This window comes from Ursus arctos, unplaced genomic scaffold (genome assembly GCF_023065955.2).
Source record: "Ursus arctos isolate Adak ecotype North America unplaced genomic scaffold, UrsArc2.0 scaffold_1, whole genome shotgun sequence".
NCBI lineage: Eukaryota > Metazoa > Chordata > Mammalia > Carnivora > Ursidae > Ursus > Ursus arctos.
In genome coordinates this window covers 11,387,477-11,401,868 of record NW_026622763.1, presented here as the reverse complement: position 1 = coordinate 11,401,868, position 14,392 = coordinate 11,387,477, and the positions used below count along the sequence as shown (strand labels likewise).

The 14,392-nt window shown below is 48.5% G+C and overlaps 1 protein-coding gene across 5 annotated transcripts in view; it reads left to right on the top strand.

Moving 5' to 3' along the window:
• The first annotated feature begins 1,099 nt into the window (after positions 1-1,099).
• RALB (RAS like proto-oncogene B) overlaps positions 1,100-14,392 on the top strand; it is a 44,928-nt gene continuing 31,635 nt past the window's right edge. Inside the window, exon 1 of one of the 5 annotated variants that reach the window (XM_026510159.4) lies at positions 1,100-1,295. The gene's annotated coding sequence lies outside the window, so the exon portion shown is untranslated. Of the gene's footprint in view, positions 1,296-1,361; positions 1,657-1,707; positions 2,076-8,324; positions 8,482-14,392 lie in introns of those variants that run through there. The other 4 variants (XM_057317160.1, XM_026510160.4, XM_044388280.3 and 1 more) reach the window with 4 other exon arrangements.

Below are 14,392 nucleotides of genomic sequence, written 5' to 3'. Positions count from 1 at the left end.
AAAGATAAAACAGAAAATTTAAGGTAGTGTAACACTAGGATACTCTTCCAGTTACATGTGTTTTGTGAAGCCTGCTATTGAAGACTAAGGTAAAGCTTCTGTGCGTTTTTTGATACAGCTGTTGGTGGAGGGCTTGCATCTGTTAGTTGCTTTTACAGACCAATCTAATCAAGGCATAAAGCCTCTCACATAATACACCAGTATCCTCATGTGTAATTATTAACAAGGAAAGAATGAGCTAGCTGCTGTGGATATCAAGTTGAACAAGAGAGTGTCCATCCCTAGAGATTATAGAGGCGGGCATTTAGACAATTGGGATACAGTGCGGCGGGCCATGTGAGGGTCAGTGGGGCCACAAATCCTGCTGAGGGGGGTTGGAGAGGATTCAGCTCTAGGGAAGGGGGGATAGTTAGGAAAATCAAGCCGAGAGAAAACCGCATTTGGATAGAAAATAAGCTCCCTGGATTTGGAGGACAATGACGGGGGCAGGATGTGGGAGAAAAACCTGTCCGTGAGGTTGCCTACTGCACTTCCTGCCTCAAGGAACCTGGGGTTAGGATTCTCCCCCCTTGTATGTGATCTGGATCAAGTTATTGCGAGGCACTGGTCAAGTCACTCCGTTACTGCTAATGGGATGTCATTTAGGCAAGCGAGTCGTGGAGGCAGGCGGAAGTCCCGCGGCCTCAGGTGCCCCCGGCCGGCGTCCTGACAGCCTCCTGGACCCTGAGACACGCCCGCGCCGCATCGTAATTTTGGTTTTTCTATATCGGTCTGGCCTTCCCTTTTGCTTTCCACTAGTTTGGCCTCGCTCTGACCTAAATCCACGACTGGAGCACCGTCCATCCGCCCACGCCCAGAGTCCCCGGACCAACTCTACTCCTCACTGCAGCAGCGGTCACGCGCAGCGAGGCCGGCCGCTGGCAGGAGGAGGAAGCGGAGGTGGGCGGGGCAGGCGTGCCGAACCCGCCCCTCCCGCCTGCGGCGGCTTCTCACTGGCAGAGCCCCCTCCCCAGCTTCCCAGCCCCACTTTGGATTGGCCAACACGCTCTCGGTGGGCGTGGCCTCCAGGGGGAGGGCGGGAGCGGAAGGAAAGCGCGCTCTCTCGGGAGGCGGGGTTGCCTAGGCGACGCCGGGGGCGCGCTCGGGGGGTGGGGAAGCGAGCAGGGCTGCTCAATGACAAATCGGCAGGGGACTGCTGGGGTCCGGCCCCGGGAGGAGGCGAAGGAGAGGGCGGGGCAGTTTTAAGAGCGGCGGGACCGGTGCGGACGGCCGAGGCGGCGCGGGACGGGTCCCAGGTAAGTGTGCCCGCACCCCGACAGGCCCGCTCCGGGCGGGGTGGGGCGCGGGCTGGGGAGGTGGGGTGCGCTGCCCCGCGCTCTGTGGCCGGCTGCCGCCCTGCGCTCTGCGTGCATGCTGTGGAGGGCGGCGGAGGGCCACGCGGGGTTGACGGCTCCCTTTGGCCCCGGCAGGTCCCCTGGAGAAAACCTCCGAGACCGGCCCGGGACTGAGGAAATGGGGGCGGCGCCCCAGCCTCTCCCTTTTCGCCGCTCCTTCCCTTTTCCCACAAATGGCCTCTGCTTCCACTTCCTGCCCTTTCGGGCCTCCGGCCCGAGGATGGTCCACTTCCTCAGTTCCTTAGTTGCCGCTGTGGGCAGGGTAAGAGCTATTACAGTGTTGCCAAAACTTATTAGTACCTTAAGAACTTGGACTGAACCGGGGCTTAGTTCCAAAAGTTGTTTGGTATGTTTTTGGTCCTGTCTTGCAAGTGAGCCTAAAGTTGTTTCTTCCCCCCGCCCCCCTCCAGCCCCCACCCTTTAATTCCTTTCTGATAGAGGCTGACACTGAATGTGGCTTCTAATAGGAAGCACCACAGACTTGAACTGTTTGGCTGGACCAGGTTTCCACTCCTCTTTTTCTGCCCTCTTGTAGGTATGTAAGGTTATCTGGGTCGTGGTTGGTTCAGAACTGCTAGTGGCAAAGATAGCTGTGCCCAGACTGCTTGTTTGAGCAGTGTCCTTTCTGTGCTAATTTACAGATGAATATTGGAAACGTTGGCGCTTTGATATTGTTATCAGGTGAGTCTTCTGGGAAGACGTTCTTGTGGCTGGCGGACTGCTTTAGAATTGCCCCTGAAAGAGACTTGGCTGATTGTTCATTTACCTTCCCTGTGAGATGATTTCAACCTTTGTAGACCAGGCAACTTTCTGCTTTGGCCTAGCTTTCTAACCTCATTTCTTTCTAAGCTTTGGGGATGGGTAGCGGGCACTGATTGGCAAAGACTATAGTGTATCCTTTAGATGTGTAAATGACCCACCTTCTACAGCTGAGCGCGACTTTCTTGGATGTCAAAGCCCAAAACAGGTGAAGGCAATGTTCGTTAAACCCGGAGCGACAGAATTAGAACATGGAAGTTCTCAGAAATGGAGTGACTGTGGAGGTGGCATTGGATATAGGGAAGAAAAAGAGGTCAGGGTGTGAAGACCTAGATTTGATACTGGTTTTGAAACTTTATTCGTGGCGGGATCTTGAGCATGACTTTTCACCTGTCTGAGCTGGAGAGTCCACAGCAGTGAGACGTTGGCAATAGTTTCCCCTACCTGTTAGGATGACATGAAGTTAGGAATGTTGAAGGTGTTCTTTGTGGTAGTGGGGATGGGATGGAGGTGGGGGTAGGAATAAGGCCAGGCATACACATTCCTTGTGTGTGGTTTTAGTCCTGTCCCCTCGTCTACATTCTTCTGACCATATCTGAGTCTTTCCTTTCTTTTCTTTTCATGGTATTTCCCATTGGAAACAGTGGGGATCTGAGATCTCAGTAAGATTTCGTTTGTGGTAGAAACTTTCCCAGGACTTTGTGAATATGGAACCAAGACACATAGGTAGGAAGACAAGAATTCGAACGTCAAATGGGATCTAAACGGGTGTTGGTGGAAGGTGAGGGAAGTAAAAAAGCTTTGAATTTTGGCTTAATTCTTGAAGGTTCTTGCCTTGGCTGGAAATGGCTCGAGACTCTGGAAATTTGTAAACCAGAGAGTTGAGGTAATCCGTTGTGCCACATCGCCCAATCCCACAATGCCTGTTGGCATTCAGTTACTAAATTCCTCTCCACTCATGGAATTTATGGAAGTTAGAAACATCAGTGGAGACCTTTTCTGAAAGCTAAATTTGGAGACAGTATAACAACAGTGTTGGAAGAGATCTTGGTGAACTCTCCTAATGTTCCCAGCGTAACATGTCTCAAGATGATAGGCGAGAGTCCCACTTTTCATTGGCTCCAGTTACTTCTAAACAAACAGCCCCTGCTGTTAGATATGCAAGACGCTTGAGATTTTTTTTTTCAAGTGATTATGTGTTGTTGAGAAGTCTGAATCAGAGAGACCAGAGTACCAGAGAAAATGGAACACTTCCCTAATCACGGGGGAGGTGGGTAAGGAAGAGGAGGGAAATTCACATTTACTGAGCATCAGCTATCCACTTGGCACAGACCCACTGGTCTAACATATCTGGCCTTGGAGGTTTGGCCATGAACTGGCTCCTTTAGCTCCTCAGTCCTTTTGATTACTTAGGAATACAAATATGAGGCATATATGTGTACGTATTCTTAAAGGTTTCAAAATGGAGAGGGGCCAGTAGGCAAGAGGGTCTATGAGCCTTTGGGTGGGTGAGAGTGGGAAGAAAGTTGAAAAGAATGTGGAAGTGGAAAGTCAGAGAGGGATGGTATTTCAAGTTTATGTTACTCTTAAAAAAAGGAACTGCTTATAATTTCTGTGAGTGTTCTCTGTGGTGGGTGTCAATCTTTGGGGAGTCCGTGCTTTTTGAAAAAAAATGAAATCTAAATGCAGGAAATGGCGCTGTTAATCGATAATTGCTAATATATCGTCATTGTTGCTTTTGCCAGGGTTTGTGGACAACTTTGCTATAGTATACTCTAGGCCCACCAGACTGGGAATTGACATAGAAAATTTCAAGTGAGGTCCAATCCAAAGGAAAACATGGCAAGCTCTGTAATTTTACTTAGTATATGGCATGAGTTGAAGGAACTCTAGTGGTTTGGTCCTGTGTAGCTGGCCACCTCTGTAGTTTGTCTGTCTCGAATGAATTTTCTGCTGTGTACTATATTACCCCAAATGTAATAGCTTCAAGCAAGAGACATTTATTATCTCATACAGTTTCTGAAGTTCAGGAATCGGGGAGCAGCTTGGCAGGTGCTTCTGGCTGAGGGTTTCTTCTGAGGTTGTTGTCATCTGAAGGCTTGATTGGGGTTGGAGAATCTGCTTCTAAGTTGGCTCACTCACGTGGCTGGTGGTTGGAAGCTTCAGTGTCGCACCATGTGGGCCTCTTTCCATAGGACCCTTCACAACATGGTAACTAAGTTTCTCCCCAGAGCAAGTGATCTGAGAGAGGGAGAGAGAGAAAGGGACAATCAAGATGAGAAGTGTGGTATCTTTGCATCTAATCTTGGAGGTGACGTATCATCCCTTCTGCTGGCACATAGACCGAATGGGGTACAATGGGACTGCAGGAGGGAAGCTTGAGGTCCCTTGACATTGTCAGAGGCTACCAGATTTCCTTTTGAAGCTTTAGACCAGACATTATTGAGAAGAATCTTTGTTTCACATGCTTACTAAAATATGTACTCCAGGAGAATAAAATGCAGCTGGAGCTTTTACCATTTTAGAAACTTTTAATATTAGACTTTTAACTTTATGTTCTTTCTTCTGGTTCTTCATTGTCAGATGCTAGAATTAATTAGCCAAATATGCAGTAGCTTTGGAAATTAGAAATTTAAATCTTGCTGATCCCTAAACCAAATGCAACAGCTGAGTTCTTTTTTTTTAACCCTAAAACAAATTGGTTAAAAAATTATTGCCAAAACTAGCTCCTTGATGAACAGCTTAAAATTAGTCATTAATCATCTGTGTATTTTTTTAAAAAAGATTTATTTATTTATTTATTTATTTGACAGACAGCCAGAGAGAGAGGGAACACAAGCAGGGGGAGTGGGAGAGGAAGAAGCAGGCTCCCAGCGGAAGGGCCTGATGTGGGGCTCGATCCCAGATCGCAGGGATCACGCCCTGAGCTGAAGGCAGACGCTTAACGACTGCGCTACCCAGGCGCCCCCATCTGTGTATTTTTTTAAAATAAAACTCATTGGCAAAGTAGCTAAAAAAAAAAATCTTGGAGAACCTAAACCCTGTCCCCTCTCCCAATTATTTTAAATCTTTGGACAATATTTATTTGGCCAGCACTTTTTCATTTCTCTTTTGAGAACTTACTACCTTTTAATTATCCACCTGGACAGAAGGACTTTATTCTTTTAGCTTCTACATGAAATCTTCCTGAAGTGTCTAGAGGTGGAGAGAAGAGGCATCCTGAGCCCAAAGCCTAATTAAATGACCTCCGAGTTCCCTTCCATCTCTGAAACTTCTGTGATTGTGGTATTGTCATTGAGCAAATATCCTTGGAGCGAGGCATATTTAGAACGAGAGAGTTCATAAATCATGTTAAAATGTAACTTCAGAAAGCGAAGGCTGGTGAGAATGGCTTTTGTTCATCCCAGCCCAGTTGAAGTTTGCTGGAGTCGTCACTGGGCAGACTGGACACTCAGCACAGCTTGTGTTTCCTTTCTTCCCATTTTTGGCCTTTTTCCCATTCGCTGCTCTCATTTGTAGCTAGTATCTTTCTTTTCTTTCATCCTGCCTCTCCTATCGTCCTCTCCTCCCTTCCACCCCACTCCGCCGGGAAAAACAGGAAAGGCTCAGTGGACGGTCCTGGAGTGTAGATTAGCTGATCCCTTCTGAGTAGTGGATTTAGTCACGGTGGGACCTCTACTCATACTTGCATGTTAAGCCTTTTTAAAATCTAAAATTGTGGTGTTCAGTCATTAAGTTCTGCCATTTTTTCATGTCTAAAGGGGTTCAGTACCGAATTCCAAGGTGGGGTATGTGTGTGGTTTTTCCAGCACCACTGCACAATTCTCTGACGTGGGCTGGGTGTCCACATTTCAGCTTGATTCTGACACTATCTGCCTGGAGACAGCACCAGAGTCTACCGATGAAGGGCCTGGCCCCGCAAGACCACACTCCACTTCAGATGTCAGTTGCAAGTGCAGATTGTTACCTGGGCTTCTGACTGACTCGCTCTAAACCGGAGAGGTTTGCCTAACCCCCTGCTTGGGTTTGATAATGTGCTAGAGCGCCTCACAGAACTCAGGAAGCCCATTTACTCACTAGATTACCAGTTTATTACAAGAGATATTAAAGGATAGGAATCAGCCAGACGAAGAGATACATAGGGTAAGGTCTGGAACAAAGGAGCTTCTGTCCTCATGGAGTTGGGGGCCCACCATGGTGGCACATGGAAGTATTCTGTCTGGTTCCCCAAGCTGGAACCTCTCCGAACCTCCTTTTGGGTTTGTATGGGGGCTTCATTATCTAGACAGGATTGATGAAATCATCGCCACTGGTGATTGATTCAACCTCCGGCCCCTCTCCCTTCCCCAGAGGTCAGGGGGTAAAACTGAAAGTTCTAACCCCCTATTCGAGGTTGGTTCCTCCGGCAACCAGCACCTGTCCTGGGTGGTCTAAAGGTCACCTCATTAGCACAAACCCGGTTGTGGTGGAAAGGCCTTGTTATGAATAACAAGACACTCATTTCACCTTTATGGATCTGAAGCTCTTCAGGAACTGAGGACCAGAGACCACACATTCTAACAAAAGATGCTCCCATTGCCCTTAGCATTATGGAAATTCCAAGGGTTTGGGCATCTGTGAGAGAAACTGTATGCAGACCAAATATATGTGAGGCATATATTTTGGCCATCTGAAGGAGCAGGTATCGATTTCTTATAAATCACAGCGTCACATCCTCTGAGATAGTTCTGACATCTAGCCATTTTCCTCAAATCTGCTGTCATGCTCTTAGGCCACCCTCGTCTCTGGCCTGGTCTGCTGTATCTCCCACATCTGCTTTTGGCCCTTCTGTTTCTCCATACTCTCGCTAGAGTGAGCTTTTCAACATGCAGGGCTCATTGTGTCACCGGTTTGCTTAAAGCACTTCAGTGGCTTTCCAGTGCCCTCAGTAGAAAGTCTAAAATCTGTAAACTGCTGGGCCTACCAGGTCTTAAATGATCTGGCCCATTCCTTTCCCATGTCGTTTCATCTCGCGGTGGACTCTGTCTTTCTTCTCCAGGCGGCCCCAGGGGTCTCCTTCAGTTACTTGACTGTATGTCGCTTGCTTCCTCTTGCTTCAGGTCTCCCTAAAAGCACTACAAGAGGAGAGTAGACTGTGAAAGGGGTCCTAGGTAGGAAGGCACTGGGCATATTCATGGAACGGAAGGAAGGCAAAGCAGGCCAGGGAAAGAAAGGTTTGGGTAGGGTCTTGTAGGCCGTGGTGAATAGCGGGTTTGGATTTTATTCATGGTGCGCTATGAAAGTGCACACTTTTATTTGTATTTTTGGAAAATTCACTGCAGGGGCTGTGTGGAGAATAGATGAAGAGGGGCTCAAGTGGCCATGACAAGACATTTAGGAAGTTGTGGCCATTCAGTGGTTGGCGCCCGGGCCTAGGTGCGGCAGAGATGAAGAAGTGGGTGGATTTGAAATGGGTTTTGGAGAGGGAACCAGTAGAACTGGGCATGAACAGAGTTGGGGGGAGAGGCAAGGGGAATCAGAGATGACTCCTAGGTTTTTGGCTTTACCAATAACTTGGAGACGACTAGTTACTTGAGTAACTACTAGGTGGGGAATAGCAGAGAAGGAGCAGACTTGAAGCAGGGCAGGAAGAATCCAGAATTCTGTTTTGGGAATTAAGGGCAGGACACCCACATGGGTGGCAGTTAGGCGGAGGGAGAGGAGACTGGAGGTCAGGAAAGTGCTCTGCGCTGTGTTTTCAAGGTTTGGGAGCTGTTTGTAGGGCCGCAGGAATAGGCGAGGCCACTGAAGGAGAGTGGAGGGGTGGGAAGGGTGTAAGACTGAGCTCTGAGGGGGACTGACATTAGAAGCCAGGTAGAGGAGCAAGAGGCAGCCAGTGAGCTGTCAGAGAAGCAGCAGGGCCCGTGGGAGAGTGTGGTGCTCCCGAGGCCGGCCCACAGCATCGGGAGGGAGATGCCAAGCGGGGTGTTTGAACTGGCCTCCTACGGGCCTTCCCCTTTCCAGGCAGCTTTCTCTCACAGTTGCTACAAGCTCCTTTGTGAAAAGAGGGAGGGCGTGGGAGAGGAGAAAGAACAGTTTTTATTGGAGTTTGCAACGTGGAGTTGATGGGTGATCCTGACCAGCCCAGTTTCAGGAAATTTTGCTGGCGGAGGGAGCCACACTCGGAGGGACTGTGTAAAGGAAGTAATCAGGGAAGGAGCCGCAGGCCTTGTTATGCGGAGTGGAGTCCTTGGGCCTGACCGTCCTCTGGGAGCTGGTTGGCTGTGCTGACTCTTGGGCCCCACCCCAGACCCACTGAAGCAGGATACACATCTTAACGAGATTCCAGGTAACTGAAGTTGGAGAAGCGTTGGTAGAGATAACCAGGGGCACAGGGAAATTGTGTCACCAGCTAGAGGGACATAGGCGATCAAATGGGCGTGTGTGGTTAGGATGAAGATTAACTAGAGAGTCTGTGCTGTTGGGGATGGTCCCCTGCGGAGGTAAAGACTGACGAATGATGCAGGAAAAAGGGGGTAATGGCAGGAGTGACTTCCTGGGCCGGGAGGGAGGGGCTGTGCTAAGAGCAGTGGGGTGCCATCCATGTACAGGACAAGAGGAGGTGGGCGTGCATTCTGGGAGGTTCGTAGACTTGGCGGAGGAGCAGTGAGGGAGCTTGTCCCCCATGGCTTGTGTTTGGGGAAAAATGAGGTGAGGTTATCTGTCGAGAGGGAGCATGGGGAGGGCGTGGGGGGATCACAGTAACATTTCTAGGCAGTGTAGAGTGAAAGGGAGTCCAAGGGGCGAGGGCGGGCCTGTATCAGCAAGAGGGCTTTCATACTGTGAGATCTAAGCTGCTGAAGGAGGGAGGCGGGGCTGGGAGGGAGTTAACGCCCAGAGAGAAAGTGCCAGAGGCCAGTGCTTGCAAGTGACCAGCAGGGAGGCAACTGTGCTAGCAGTACCGGTAGTGGGTATTTGAGCAAGCGAACTAGAAGGAAGGAGGCCGAGGCTGGAGACCTGGAGGAGACAGCTGTTTCTGATGGTGAAGTGAGGGGCCTGAGCGCGACAGTGATGCGAGAATGAAGGAAGCGGTTTCCAGAGAAGAGGTCGTGGCCTTGGGAGAGGCGGAGCTCTGCGACAGGTCATCCATAGGAACGCAGGAGTCACTGAGGAGGATGACAGAGATGGAGTAGAAGGGAAGTCTGTGAACCGGAAGCAAATACAGCAATAGATGTGGGAAGTGACGAGGTCCAGGGATGATACGAGGGCAGCAAGGTGAGGGAAAATGAATTGCCCACGCCTTGAAGATGTGGGCTTCTTGCAGGAGGGAGGAGATTATTTTTCTGAGGGAAGTCGTCTACTAGAAGTGACAGTGGGAGGGAGGAAGGACACTTCCTTCTTCCTGGCCCTGAGGCACTTGGCAGGAGAGGAAGATAGCATCTGCTTAAGATAAGGTGTCCCCAGGGCACACCCGAGACTTAGGGAAAGCTAAGAGGTAGAAGAACATTCTCGGAAGAGGTGGAGGGTCTTGAAGAGTTGGCGGGTGTTCTGGGCATGGGGGTGGGGGTGGGGGGTGGGGAATGAGTCATTTCAGAGGGATGGTGCAGTCCTGTTGGGAAGGGAGTTCCAGTAACGAGGGAGGAGGGGGCACATCTGTACTTCTGGCTGGGACTGGGCAGAGGGTGTTCAGCTGTATGCTGCCCCTGTAGAGAAGGCAGACCCACTTCTGGCATTGTAGCTCCCCAGTCATGGCTGCCTAGGTGGCAGCTTCCCTAGGTTCCCTAACCCTTTGTACAGGAGCTAGCAGGGAAGAGAATGAAGGACTGTTTCTGTTAGAGAAATTTCCGGAGCTGCTGGAGGAGACTGAGGGTAGGTCCCACGGAGATGCCCACTGGCCATGCCTCTCAAGGTGAGTGGCATTGTCTTTTGGGTGATAGAGAAGAGAGAAGGGTCTGAAGGGCCTCCGTTGATAACACTCCTCCTGTTTCCATATTGAAAATGCTTCCGAGGCGCGGAAGCCTTTAGTATGAATTTTCCCATTTGTTCCTTCCCGGTTACCTTGAAAGATAGATGGGGCGAATATTGGGGCCGAGTGGGGTGAAGTGACTAGCCTAGTCATACAGTGAGTGCGTGGCTGAACGACGTCCAGAGGCCAGGCCTCTTCCTTCCTGGTGTGGCGTTCTGGACTGGAGTCACCTCGGCTCTCAGAAGACTGAGTCTCGGCAAAGGAGCCTCCCTGGCCTATTCGTGTTCTTCTTTAAGGACTGGCAGCTCATCCTGCCTTCAAGTAGGTTTGGCTGCTAGACCATTTTCTTTCTCAGGACTTTCTAGAACATCAGAATGATGTCCAAAAACGTAAGTGCTTGCTCAGAGCCGGGTATTATGATAGGTGTTTTCTCATTTAGTCTCCATAATAGCCCTGAGGATACCCATGCCCTGCACATTTTACAGAGGAGACCGAGGCGGAGAAAAGCAACTTGGGTAAGAGAACTAGGGGCATTAGCTGCCCAATGGCAGACTCCAGCCTTCTAGCTAGGTGTTTTTTCTCCTGTCCCACACTGTAGTTGGTATAGAATTACCGAAAAAAATTGTGGTAAAATATACATAGCATAACATTTGTCATTTTAGCGATTTTCTAAAAAAAAGTAAGCTCTACACCCAACGTGGGGCTTGAACTCACGACGTCGAGATCAAGAGTCGTCGCATGCTCTCCTGACTGAGCCAGCCAGGTTCCTCTCTGTCATTTTAGTGATTTTTAAGTGTGAATTAAGTACATTCACAGTGTTGGGCAATCACCACCACCATCCATCTCCAAAACATTTTCAACCATCCCCATTTTGCGGCTCTGCACTCATTAAACACGATCTCCTGTACTGTCCTCCCTGGCCCCTGGCAACCACTATTCAGCTTTCCATCTCTATGAATCGACTCTTCTAGGTGCTTCATAGAAGTGAAATCGTATATTTGTGTCCTTTTGTGTCTGGCTTATTGCACTTAGCCTCATGTTCTCAAGGTTCATCCATGTTGTAGCTTCTATCAGAATTCATTCCCTCTTCAGACCGAATAATATTCCATTGTACCGATAGGCCACGTTGTGTTTTCCATTCATTCATCAGTGGACACTTGGGTTGCTTTCACTTTCGACTGTTGTGAACAGTGCTGCTGTGAACACGGGTGGATGAATCCGTTCAAGTCCCTGCTTTTGGTTCTTTGGGGTGTATGAGAACTGCTTTTTTTGTGGTCTGTTTCCCCCTAGAACTTGTCCCCTAGTTGCCTGTGCCTTTCTGTCTTTAAGGAACTTTCTGATCCATAGTTCTGTATGGTTGATAAAAATTCCAGTATTTCATACCCTGTTTGAAGGTCTTCCCGCCCCACCCCAGTCCACGAATGAGCAGCCCAGTGTCATGGCTCGGAAGCCAAACTGCCGGGATTCTAGCCCTGCATAGGCTAGTTAAGTGACCTTGCAAGTTCTCCAAGCTCTGTTTGAGCGTGTGCCGTGCGCTAGTAGACGCAGTAGAAGTGGAAATAGTCATACATCTCTAAACTGGGTTGTATTTGGGTAAGTCGTTCAGAACAGGGACGTGTGTGCCAGCTCCAAATTTGACCTTCAGCTACTGAGAGATAAAGTGGTTCTATTTTTTTTAAAGATTTATTTATTTATTTTTGAAAGCCAGTGAGCATGAGCGGTGGGGGAGGGGCAGAGGGAGAAGCAGGCTCCCTGCTCAGCAGTGCTGGACTCGATCCCAGGACCCTGGGATCATGACCTGAGCCGAAGGTAGACGCTTAACCAACTGAGCCACCCAGGCGCTCGAGATAAAGTGGTCCTAGTGTCTCTGAGGCTGCCTTTGCAGGTGGAAGGAACCAGAGTCTGTATATGGTGGTAGACCTCTCCAGGGCCAGTGAAATCCCCAGATTCCATTGGGGGTGAGGATATGGTGGGAAGGGGACTTTATTTCAGAAATAACTGTATACTTTAAAAAAAATCGGAGCTTGCAAATTTCCTCCCACTATAGTTCAGTTGCTTTGTACTTCAGGAAAGTCATCCTAGAAATGAATTAACTTTTCCAAGTTTACCAGTTACCAAATATCCACTTGAGACTAGACCTCTCAACCCAGATGGAGAACTCGGTTATTTTTTCCAAGTACCGAGCATTTCCTAAGGCACGCTGAGCACACAAAGATGAATGGGCGGCCCTCAGTGTGGTGGGAGAGACAGCCCTCAGCTAAGAGGAAATTATGGGTTTATCTCAGTGCGACAGTAGGCTTATCAGCCCGCAGGGGGGCCCACTTATGGGAGGGTCAGCCATGCTGGGGGAGATGTAGGAAGGTGGTGGAGGAAGTATTTAGGCTGAGTGCGAAATTACGGGCGATCCTCTATCAGGAGGAAGGATGGTCCTGGAAGAGGGAACGACATGTGCATAAGGGTCCAAGTTAGAAGCAGAGTGCTTATGGTGAGTGACTTCAGAGCTTTCTGGTTTTTGTTTTAGTTAATTTAGCTTTTGTTCATTTAGGTGTGTGTGTTTTGGCGGGAGACCATATAAAGAGATATTCATTGGGGAGCAGAAAGACCTAAAATAAATGTCCTTAGGCACTCAGCAGCACTAATTGAAGTTGTTTTGCAGATTTGGTTTCAGAAAAAACCAGCAAAAGACTGGAAAGGAACTTAGATCATTTAATTCAACTTCCTTATTTTTATAGACATGGAAACTGAGTCATACGTGTACGACAATATAAAAATATTCTATCCACTGGCGCTAATGACAATAGCAGTTGTGTAAGGGAAGGGAAAAACGAGTTTCCTTCTTCAGGTGAGAATGTGTAGGCAAGGCTGAACTCACAGAAAGAGAAACGACGAGAACGCCGATGACTTAAGCTGTGTCTTCCCAGGACTGTCACTGCTGGAGTGTCCTAGTCAATGAAAAGCAGCAAGAAAATACAAATTTACCAAATAGAGAAATCAAGACTGAGTGTCTTCATTTAATAGAAGGCTTTAGCGAGGTTCGGCAGCAGCCCTAGTGAGTTTGTATCTGTGGAGAGCTTGTTAGCTAGCTGGTAACACCTTCTTCGCCAGGTGACCAGCAGTACCTGGAGCTAAGGGGGCGCTGAGCCCGTTGCGTTGTGCTCGTTCCTGCAGGGGCCTGTGCCCCTTTCTCAGAATGCAAAGTCCTAGGAGAGATGGACAGTCTGAAAAAAATCACTGCCAAATGAATAATTAAATGTTCATAAAACTTCTCAGACATCCTTATTTAAATCAGTGGGTGAAATGATGAGAGTCTTATGAGTACCAGGTTGCTCTAATTTTTAAAGAGTGTCTCTGGGGGCACCGCGTGGCTCAGTCGTTAAGCGTCTGCCTTCGGCTCAGGGCGTGATCCCAGAGTCCTGGGATCGAGCGCCACATCAGGCTCGTCTGCTGGGAGCCTGCTTCTTCCTCTCCCACTCCCCTGCTTGTGTTCCCTCTCTCTCTGGCTGTCTCTCTCTGTCAAATAAATAAAATAAAATCTTAAAAAAAAAATAGAGTGTCTGTGGTATAACCGTGGAAGTTGGCCTATTGTATGGAAATACCAGACCCTAAGGCAACAATCTTTTGTTTACTCTGAAACTTGTTTAATAAATAAACTTACTTTACTTGATGATCTGGAAGTCTCTGTTTTAAGGGCCTGTGTTATAATTAATAATGACAACCCCATAACAAGTTCAAATAAATACTTAAATAACAGCCTTAAGAGAGTCCAAGTCTTTAGAGATAAATCCACAAAACTTAAAAAATAGAAATTCATGTCATCCATTTGCCCAACGTGGCTTTTGGAACAAGGAATTGATGGCTTAAGCCTTTTAGGCTTTTGGCCGTAAGTAATGGAAATAGGGTACGGATGGACCCAAGTGTTAAATTTACACAGCGTTCTGGATTTTATGATGCCCATAGTTTGGGTAAACTTAATGTTCTTTAGGCTGCAGTGTGGTTTATATGACAACAGGGAAATATTCCCACCGTACAAGAGTCTAAGAGGGCAAAGGGCAGACCCGGAGCCCGGCCTCATGGACCCTTAATAGGAATGGGAGAAATAAGCAAAAAGCAAGTAAGCAGAAAAAGAAAGGAATTGCAAGTTGTGTGATCAGTTCAGGGAAAGAAGCCAAGGGGCCAACCTGGAGGATGAGAGGGGCTACCTGAGGTGCGGGGTTCCTGGAAGGCTTCTTGGAGGAAGTGACATTAAGTTGAAAGTTAAAGGAGAAGGAATTCGGTTGTGAATGACGATGGTGGA